Raw genomic sequence first — 11,189 nt, 5'->3', positions numbered from 1 at the left:
AAACATGGTGGACAAGAAGCTCAAGCTTGTCAACATAGTCCAAGTCATGCTCATCCGCCGGATACTCCCATGCCAACAACAGGAGTTCAACTTGTGGGAGTTCAATCCGGCGCAGTACTGAACTCCGAACAGGCTCTTCGACACGACTCATGAAGACACGGAGGATCGCGGATTCAGCGCGAAGCGCCAAGCCAGTGCGGTAAGCTGCTCTACCTTTCACATGATACTTATTTTTTCATATAGATTGACTCTATGCGGGATCTAAACTCCCGTACCTTTGACAGGACTGGCAGAAGATGGCCGGACAAATCGACTGTCCGGCTCCTTTTCCCGAAGGCCCCGCAGACGCTCTTCTGGCAAAGATGCTAACTCCGGCCCCTTATAAGGTGCCAGAGAAGACCAAGAAGGCCAAGGGAACACGAAAGAGTTCCCAACGCCAGGCGTCGTCGGACTCGCCGTCCGATGACCCTGCGGCGCACTCTTCCCCTGAAGACGAGGAAGAGGAAGAAGAAGATGCTCCCCCACCGACTGGGGGAGACAAGAAAAGGAAGGTCGCCCCAATTGGGGAGGCCGGGGGGTCCAAGAAGGGAAGGACTCTCCTTCCGGATAGCTCCACCGCCGCCGATGAAGGCGAGGACGAGTGGTTGCCCAGGGCCAAGCCCCCGGGGAGATCGTAAGTATTCGGATGCCAAAGTAACCCATAGGATTCCTTCGTCGCACTGTTTTCCCTAACGCCGAACACAATTATGCAGGCCGCCCCGAGCCAGTATCGATGTATCGTCGGACGGCTCCTTGGGCTTGTCGGACATGGATAGTGATCCAGTCCCGACCGCCACCTCCCCTCATCCTGCCGACGACGCCGAGGTGTTGTCTCAAGAGGCACCGGATGGAGGGGAGACAGTCCCGGAGGCGCCTCAGGGCGACCTTCCGGTCTCTGGGAGCCGAGGGGACGGGGCCCCCGAGAGCTCCGAGTTCGGCCCTCAGCCGAACACCGTGCCGGACCCTCCAGCGGTTCCGGGCTCGGGCAGGCGGCCTCCTTATAAGAGGGGCAAGACGCCTGTGCCAGTGACCTCTGTTCATCCAGAGGCACCGGACAATCTGCTGGAAGCGCTTTGCAGCGCTTCCATCGACGAGGAGCACCGCACTATCATGAGTGTGGTGATCCAGAAGGTTCAGTCCGCCAAGAGCGGATTGACTGAAGCCTGTGCCAGCCTTCTAACAGGCTTCGAGGTAAGTGTTTTAAAATGTAGTAGAAATATTACCGCATAGACAGTATCCCCTGATGCTTTGTTCGATGTTCACAAAGAAAAGCCGAACAGAGGATCAAATAATATCGCAGGAGTCTAATATAAGTATGTCAATATGCATATGTAGGCTTCGCTGCTGGCGTCCGTCGCACTGACTGCGGAGGTCGCCGTACTGAAGCAGGACCTCGAGGAGAACAAGGGTAAGTAGTACCCCGTCTATAGATATGTCTATATGAAAAAGGACGCGATTGCAAAATGACAGGATCATCGTATGTTTGTCAGGGGCCACGACTGAGGTGGCGACCCTGAAGCAAGCGCTAACCAAGGCCAAAGATACAACGGCCAAGGAGCGCACCGAGCGAGAGAAGCACGAGGCTCGGGTGGGCGAGGTGCAGCAAGAGCTCCAGGCTCTCGTGACAAAGCACGAGGCGTTGGAGCTTGACTCGAAGACGCGAGAGTCTGAGCTTGCCGTGGCCCTTGAGAGCGCAAAGTGTGCCAAGGCCGAGGCCCAGAAGGCCCTCCAGGAGATCGACGCAATGAAGAAGATAGCGGCGGGTAAGGCTTTCTATATGCAAAGCAAGCATGTAAAAGTAAATTACTGATTACTTACCCGGAACCGGAGCTCTTCAGGAGCATTCGCAGATTTTCCCCGCAGTGTGTCCGATGCCGCACAATTTTACTAGGCCGAGGATGGAAGCTCGACAGAGAAGCTGTTCTGGTCTCAGTATGCTGAGGCCGAACATCCGGTGCCAATGAGCGACCAGCTGAAGCAGATGGTCGAGCTACATAAGGCGGCCGATCAGGCCATGAAGGGCTTTATAGTCCGGCTGTGGCCTGGCGACGCCCTTCCGAACAGCTTCTTCGGCCTGGTGAGGCGGCTTGTGGATGCCTGCCCACGGCTGGAGGTCGTCAACCCATCCGTCTGCATTGAAGGTGCACGCCGGGCTTTCGCCCATGTGAAATTGCCGTGGGTCAAGCTAGATGCCGTGAAGTTGATCAAGGAGGGGCCGCCGGAGGGGAAGGAGCACCTCCACCCCGAGATGTACTACGAGGGTGTTCTGCCAGGTGCGTGTCTTATCGCGGATGAGTGTTCGAAAGATGTAATATTTGAGTAAACTTGCTCGTTTTATCCTGTATTTATGAAAACTTGTTTCATATGCGCTATGCAACGCTTTTTTAAATTTAAAATATTACCTTCTATTTGGCTGTTTATCCAATCTAAGAGATGGCTAGTCCTCGGCTTCTGCCCCCATGCCATGAGTGCTGGGGTGTTCGGGATAAACCTGAGCACGCTTGTTCCCATATTTGGGTCCTTCGAGGGAGGTGCTCAACACAACGAACAAGGCAACCAGACTAATAATGCTTTATCACTCTCATTTAGCCATAGAATTCTATAATTTTAAATTTCGGCGAAGCCCCTGGTATTCGGAAGGCCAAATTCGGGGCGCGATACACGCCTTTAAGCCGGACAGGGCCGGCCCCTCGCCCTAAGCGGCATAAGTCTTTAGGGACTCAAAAAACCTCGCCGAACAGCGATCAGTCTCTCGCCTTATCATGACAGTCAGTTTTAGCTTTCTCTACTGAGGTGCTCAGCCCGGCAGAACTGGGGCACAATCGCAGTAGTTCTCCTAGCGCTACCTTAGCCGATAGAGCGTAACGTAAGGTACCAAAACATAGGAGCCGGGCAAACCCAACATTTGACCAAAGACATGATTCGGAGCTAATGCATATAATGCTATAAGTTCGGGGTGCCGCACTTGTGAAAGTGTTCGGACTTTTCACACCGCATTGTGGGGTGCGTGAGCCCCTGGTGTATTGGCCGTACCAAAGTGTACGGTTGCAAGGCGTCGTTAATGAACACACACACACACATATATATAACAAAAATGCAATAATAGTCGTAATGTCATGCATTGTTTATTAAAAAACTACGTTAAAGCAGAGTGATACAGATAGTGTGATAAGCAAAGAGTAGGACTAAGCCCCTTCCAAGGTCAAGCTGAGTAATGATATTAAATTGAATATTTCACTCGTTACTGTAATCAACCTGGGAATTCTGTGGTATGACGTAGCTGTCTGCCTCCTTGGTTGCTGCATCATGTGTTCGGCAATAGTGCTGCCGGACAGTGTTTCCAGAGATTAAGGTCCTGAAAGAAAAAAAAATAACCGAACGGGAAGCCCCTAGTGCGGTTTAGGCCGCGTCTTGGGGCGTGTCGTAGTTGCGCCCCCCCTTCCCACCTGTGCCCATGGTATTTTTAATGCGTAATTATGTACGCGCGGCACAAGTTTCGCCGCTGGGCTGGGATTGGGGTGGCCGCCGTATTGCTACGTGAGCTCAGATCGCGCCAGGCGGTCTATTTGCCGATTGCCCCGAGCGCGCTTGAAGGTGTCCGAGCTGTGAAGCACCGAACTGGTTGATTGCCTTGAGAGGCTGCTTTGCGCTTCTGCTGCGAGGGCCACGGTGTGCTCCTCTGTTCGGAGAGAGCGCTCTGTGTTTCCATTGAATGTAATAACTCCGCGAGGTCCTGGCATCTTGAGCTTGAGGTATGCATAATGCGGTACCGCATTGAATCTAGGAAATGCGGTTCGTCTGAGCAGCGCGTGATAACCACTGCGGAACGGGACTATATCGAAGATTAACTCTTCGCTTCGGAAGTTATCCGGGGATCCGAAGACCACTTCCAGTGTAATTGAGCCTGTGCAATGGGCCTCTACACCTGGAATGACGCCCTTAAAGGTTGTTTTGGTGGGTTTGATCCTTGAGGAGTCTATACCCATTTTGTGCACTGTGTCCTGATAAAGCAGGTTTAGGCTGCTGCCGCCGTCCATAAGGACTCGAGTGAGGTGAAATCCATCGATGATTGGGTCTAGGACCAGTGCGGCGAATCCTCCATGACGGATACTAGTGGGGTGGTCCTTGCGATCGAAGGTGATCGGACAGGAGGACCAAGGGTTGAACTTTGGGGCGACTGGCTCCAACGCATATACGTCCTTGAGCGCATGCTTCCGCTCCCTCTTGGGGATGTGGGTTGCGTATATCATGTTCACCGTCCGCACTTGCGGGGGAAACCTCTTCTGTCCTCCAGTGTGCGACTGCCGGGGCTCCTCCTCGTCATCGCTATGCGTCCCCTTGTCCTTGTTTTCGGCAATTAACTTGTCGGCCTGCTTGAACACCCAACAATCCATGTTGGTGTGATTGGCTGGCTTGTCTGTGGTGCCGTGTATTTGACACGAGCGATCGAGTATACGGTCCAAGCTGGACGGACCCGGTGTACTTTGTTTGAATGGCTTTTTCCGCTGTTCGGGTTTAGAGCCTTTGAATCCGGCATTGACTGCCGTATCCTCAGTATTTTCGCTGTTAATGCGGCGCTTATGCTTGTTGCGACGTGACCTGCTATTGCCGTCCTTGGTATCTGAGGTACCATGGTTCTTTGATATGTTATTACTACGAGCCAGCCAGCTGTCTTCTCTCGCACAAAAGCGGGTCATGAGCGTCGTGAGGGCTGCCATAGATTTCGGCTTTTCCTGACCAAGGTGCCGGGCTAGCCACTCATCTCGGATGTTGTGCTTGAAAGCCTCTAAGGCCTCCGCATTCGGACAGTCAACGATTTGATTTTTCTTTGTAAGGAACCGAGTCCAGAATTGCCTGGCCGATTCTTCTGGCTGCTGAATTATGTGGCTCAAATCATCGGCGTCTGGTGGTCGCACATAAGTGCCCTGAAAGTTGTCGAGGAATGCGGCTTCTAGATCTTCCCAACAGCTAATGGAGTCAATGACGTGCTAGTCCTTTGAGCTTTAGTGGGAGGTATTTGATGGCGTGTAAGTCATCGCCGCGGGCCATGTGGATGTGGAGAAGGAAATCCTCAATCCATACCGCGGGATCTGTTGTGCCGTCGTATGATTCAATATTTACAGGTTTGAAACCTTCTGGGAATTGATGTTCCATTACTTCGTCTGTGAAGCATAAGGGGTGTGCAGCGCCTCTATATTGGCCTATATCGCGACGCAGCTCGAATGGGTCTTGCCCGCTGTGTTCGGCCCGGCCGGATTTGCTTCTGTATCCAGCGTGACGTTTGTCATCTCGCAGAGTGGTGCGCCATCATGATCCGTAGATCGATCTTGAATGCTTTTCCTTGTCCTCCAATATGTCTCGCAGGTCTGGCGTATCTCCCCATGCCTTTTTATTTGAATGGCGTTGGGGGGGAGGCTGAGCTTTTGGCTGGAATGCCTCTCTATCGCAGCCACGAGGTGGCCGATCAGCCGTATCATACGCTTCTTCCTCCAGTCGGGGTAGTAACCTGCGCCTTGGGTAACTCTTGGAGGGGCGTTCGAGTTTATATTCCTCGGCTGCGAGGACTTCAGTCCATTTGTCAGCTAGCAGATCTTGATCAGCTTGAAGTAGTTGCCGCTTTTTCTTCAGGCCATTTGCCGTGGCCATAAGCCGGCGCTTGAAGCGCTCTTGTTCGACGAGATCCTCTGGGATGGTGAACTCATCGTCGCCGAGGCTTGCCTCGTCTTCGGAGGGGGGCATGTGATCATCCTCCTCCTCTTCGTCTCCCGCTCTCTCAGGAGAGCTGGCTCCTTCATCCTCCTGCTCTAAATCTTGCTGCAGGGGATTGTTGTTGTCTTCGGCACTATCCGGAGTGTTATTATCTCTTGTGCTGGTATCACCACTTTTTCTTTGGCGGGACATAGAGCGGCGCCGTTGACGTCGGCGCTTGGGTTGCTTCTTGGACGGGTCATCCTCCGCTATCTCGTCGCCATTTCCTTCGTTGGGTGTATCCACCATGTATATGTCATATGACGAGGTGGCTTTCCAGTGCCCTATAGGTGCTGGTTCATGTTCGTCTCCTACATCGTCGTCCATACCGTCGATGTCTTCGGAGTCGAAGTCGAGCATGTCGGTTAAATCATCGACAGTGGCTATGAAGTGGGTGGTGGGTGGGCGTCGAATTTCTTCGTCGTCCGCATCCCAATCCTGTTGACCATAACCCGGCCAGGGCTCTCCTGACAAAGAGAGAGACCTTAGTGAATTCAGAATGTCGCCGAAGGGTGAGTGTTGAAAGATATCCGCGGCGGTGAATTCCATGATCAGCGCCCAATCGGATTCGATCGGCAGGGGCGCGGGCGGTTCGGAGTCAGAAAAAGAGTCCGGCACCTTGGAGTCACGGGCTGCGCAAAGGGTTATGCTGGTGTTCAGCTCGATAGCCGTTGAGACTGCAGCCCCTGAGGCGGTGTCTAACCACCCGTCCTCAATTGGCGCAGTTGGCTCCGAACTAAGGGTCGGAGCTGATGCGGGCACGGCCTCTGGGGTACTGTTTGGCGGCAAAGCTAGGTCATACCCATCACGACAGTGCGACGCGCCCGGCTGTGGCTTGAATCCGTCGAAGATCAAGTCTCCGCGGATGTCGGCCGTGTAGTTCAAACTTCCAAGTCTGACCTGATGGCCAGGGGCGTAGCTTTCAATCTGCTCCAGATGGCCAAGCAAATTAGCCCGCAGTGCAAAGCCGCCGAATACGAAGATCTGTCCGGGGAGAAAAGTCTCACCCTGGACCGCATCGCTATCGATGATAGTAGGAGCCATCAAGCCTAACAGCGATGACATAGAGGAACTCTCAATGAAAGCACCAATGTCGGTGTCAAAACCGGCGGATCTCGGGTAGGGGGTCCTGAACTGTGCGTCTAGGCGGATGGTAACAGGAGGTCGGGGACACGATGTTTTACCCAGGTTCGGGCCCTCTTGATGGAGGTAAAACCCTACGTCTTGCTTGATTAATATTGATGATATGGGTAGTACAAGAGTAGATCTACCACGAGATCAGAGAGGCTAAACCCTAGAAGCTAGCCTATGGTATGATTGTATGTTGTGATTGTTGTCCTACGGACTAAAACCCTTCGGTTTATATAGACACCGGAGAGGTTAGGGTTACACAAGGTCGGTTACAAAGGAGGAGATATCCATATACGTATTGCCTAGCTTGCCTTCCACGCCAAGTAGAGTCCCACCCGGACACGAGACGAAGTCTTCAATCTTGTATCTTCATAGTCTAACAGTCCGGCCAATGGAGATAGTCTGGCTGTCCAGAGACCCCCTAATCCAGGACTCCCTCAAACGAATTTCACTCTTTTGTCCTTGAGGAAGTTCTTAAAATCCTGGCACTCAATGTCGGCATGGCTAGGGATGGCAATTTTATCCATGGATCTGGATATCCATGGATACCCGACCCGGTTGGGCAAGGGTATGGAGCACATTTTCGCCCATGGGTCCATGAATATGGATACCCACGAACAGCCGGGCTGGGCATGGTTATAGTTTGTGCTCCATGGATATCCAATGGATACCCATTGACATGTGAGGCCATATGCCAGTGATAGTAGAAAGAGCGAATCAATGGGAAGTGGCAGGAAATATGCAACTTGTTCCATGAGCTATATGCTGGAGAATCAACCTCTGGTATGTCACACTTAAGGACTCATCGTATTACTTGTTGCCTACTTATGCATGTAGCTTATGTTGTCATTTGTGAGTGAATGATGATGAGTTAATTTGCTCTTTGGGAAGGCTTCATGCTGACTTTTCTATGCCCATGGAGCTCCATGGGTATGTGGGTATCCAGTGGGTTTGGACATGGGCACAAGTTTTGCCCATGGATAATTTGATGGATGGGCAGAGGGTAGGAAGATGGGTCATGAGTTGGATTTGGACCAGCTCCACCCACCCCAAACCCGACCCATTGCCATCCCTAGGCATGGCATATGTGGTAGACCAAGCAAACGTTGTGTACGCAAACCTGGATCACGGCGGGCTTCTTCTTCTCTTCGTCCTTTAGATCCTTCTCTCGTCCCAGGACTGTGGTGTACTCAACATCTAGCCCAGCGACCCACTCATCCGTTGAACTGTTGAACATGCGTAGGAAGCGAGCAAGCCATGCTTTCACCGTCTCGGATCCACATGTGTAGATGACGATGAACTGATCGCCGGTGATGGCTCTAACCTGGTACTCAGCGGCGACCATGGAGATTTGGGAGGCCATGGATTTTGGAGGAGGGTTAGGAGAAGTTGAACTGTTGTACCCCGCAAAAAAACTGGGAGCGAAGTAATGTGAAAGGACGGGACGACTGGGAGCGAACTGTTGTAAGGTAGAAGACGGGGACGAGTAGGGCGTGCGAACGGCGTGGGGTTGCTGGCTTTCCCAATGGATAAACGGCTGCAAGCCCCCAAAAAGTTCTCGAGAACTATGCGGGACCCACTAAATGTCATGTCTACTAGACCCATATCGTAGGCCTGACGGTATAGCTTCTGCCTGTTCGCACGCCATGCCGGCGCGTGGATGTAACTTCACTTAATTCCATCAAACGTCGCGCCTCCCACGACCTTCGCCTCCCTCGCGCGGTCGCACCCTTTGAGACTTCGACCGGCTATAAATGAGCAAAAATTTTTGCCTTTTTTTAGACAAGCAATTTTTTTGCCTACTCCGCATGCATGATACTCCCTCTGGTCCTTTTTACTCCCATCAACCGTTTGCGAAGTGTTTGACCAAATTTATAATTTTTTGAACACCACCTTATATTAATTAACCAGCCACACCAGTACACTCATTCGATACAATATTCACCACACAGGGCGGTACGTTATTTATAAGAATACCATCTAATCTATTGTCAAAGCTATACTTAGCGATTAAGTGTGCCACCTTATTGGCCGAACGACTAATCTTTGACAATTGAAGATTGTTGATCAACTTCGAGATGCTCAACACTTTCATCTTTAGGTCACGCATAGCAGACCTGTCAACGCTTTGACATGCATCAATGAAATCCCACGACCAAATTTATACTAAAAATATCAATATCTACAATACTACCAAAACACTTAGGCGCGGTGCATTAACTTCTACCTCGTTTCTTGTTTCTTGACATATCAACCAATAGGAGATGTGGGTGTGCATGCTTTTAATGACTTGAGACTACCAAACACGACATGCAGTGGTTAGTTCATTGCATGCAATGCTATTAATTAGCAAATAAACATTAAGATCTCTCGTTTTCCCCTCCTCCTTGGTCACAGTGCACAATCCAAGATGACTTGCTCACCTAGACGGAGGGAGTACTGATTATAATGAGTACTCCCTCCTTCCATCTATATAGGGCCTAATGCGTTTTTCAAGACCGCCTTTGACTATTGATAAAATTAATACTACATGACATGCATAATGTGAAAATTATATCATTGAAAGCTCCTTTCACATACGAATTTGATGATGTGCTTTGTGTAAGTTGCATGTCATATATTATTGCTCTAACATTTGGTCAAAGTTAGCCTCGAAAAACGCATTAGGCCCTATATAGATGGAAGGAGGGAGTATAATAACTACGTTTTATAATGAGTGTAAAAATATTGATTTGACATTGTGAATGTTGACACATTGTGGAATAGTTTTTGAAGTCTGCAAAAGTACTTAACTAGTGATGTCGTTCTCCACAAAAAAATGTGTTTACCAATGCATGCATGAACACTAGTTACTCTAACCCCCCTCTCTTCTTTAATTCTTTACCACATCAGCATGTTTGCTATTCCCGTGTGCATGATACCAGCTAAGATACCACCATTATGGCCAGCCTTAATCATCGCATGCAATAATTTAGTGCACCTTGAAATATGAACATGTGTGGGGCGTGTTTGTTTTTAATGACTTGAGACTATACCTAGCTGAGCATGTAAGATGACTTATTATGCACTGTTCCCCATACCTACAGGAAGCCCGTTCGTCTCCATTTTTTCCCCCTCAATGTGTGGAAACAATATGCCTGCCAAACTCTCCTTCTCCCTCCGGCGGTCCCACCACTCCACCTCGTGTGAAAAAATCTGCATGCATGACTCTCCTCCCCCCACGCTCGTCCAATCCGTTGTGACCAGCAATATTTCCACCGCTTCGCTCCCCCGTAATTTACTCCAACAAATATGTCCACGTAGCTGTTACTTAACTGCGGGTGCATTCGGTCACTGACATATGGGCCCAACAGGGGTCTGGCCCACATGTCAGTGATGCAACTAGACCGGCAGTTAAGTCAGTGCAGCTCAGTCCATATCTTACGTAGGTGTGCCATTGCTCGCTATAAATACTGCGCCTCTCACGACATCGCTATCTCCTCCACCACATGTTCACGTTCATCGCTATCTCCTCGCCCTCCCTCTCACGTCGACCACCATGGCATCGCCCCTCCCAAGCCATAGGAGCCCCTCGCTGCACCGCGCGGACGGTCACACGTCGTCGTTCCGTACCTCGCCGCCACTAGTCGAGGAGGACGCGTCGGTGTTCCGCTCCTCACCGCTACACGACGCGTCGCCGTTCCGTTCCTCGCTGCCACTAGACAAGGAGGACGCATCGGTGTTCCGCTCCTCGCTGCGACGCGTCGAGGTGGACGCGTCGACATTCCCAATCTCGCCAGCACGCGCGCCGGAGGACGCGTCGGCTCCCTGCTACGAGGAGAACGCCACGCCGCCCGCCGAGCCCCCAGCCTTGAGGAGCTTTGGAAAGAAATGGATGTCGCCTTGTGGGAGGCTTTGCCTCCAGCAGAGCGCGCCAAAATAGAGGCAGAGAAGAAGGCCGAGGAAGAGAAGCGCACCGCAGAACAAGCTACCTGGGAGGCCTATGTCGCGTCCGAGAGAGTCAGGCAATTGGCTCTTTGGAAGAAGGCTCGTGCGAGGGCCGTGAGGGTGGCGGAGGACGCCCGTGCCGACGCCCTAAGTGCAGTCGGGCCCAAGCGCCTCATCTACGCTTGGCGGTACGTGGACCGAGTGCATGCTTCCAGCAAGGAGGAGTACCTGTTGGCGCCGGATCACCACACCGGTGAGATCGCGCTCGCCCGCCGGCAAGCCGCCAATCAGCACCTCGCGAGTTGCGAGGCTGAGGAAGAGGCGTTGTGTCGGCGCGCTGGGAA

This window comes from Triticum urartu, chromosome 6, assembly GCF_003073215.2.
Source record: "Triticum urartu cultivar G1812 chromosome 6, Tu2.1, whole genome shotgun sequence".
In the NCBI taxonomy this organism is placed as follows: domain Eukaryota; kingdom Viridiplantae; phylum Streptophyta; class Magnoliopsida; order Poales; family Poaceae; genus Triticum; species Triticum urartu.
The sequence above is the reverse complement of the archived record's forward strand: the minus strand, read 5'-3'. Positions refer to the sequence as shown.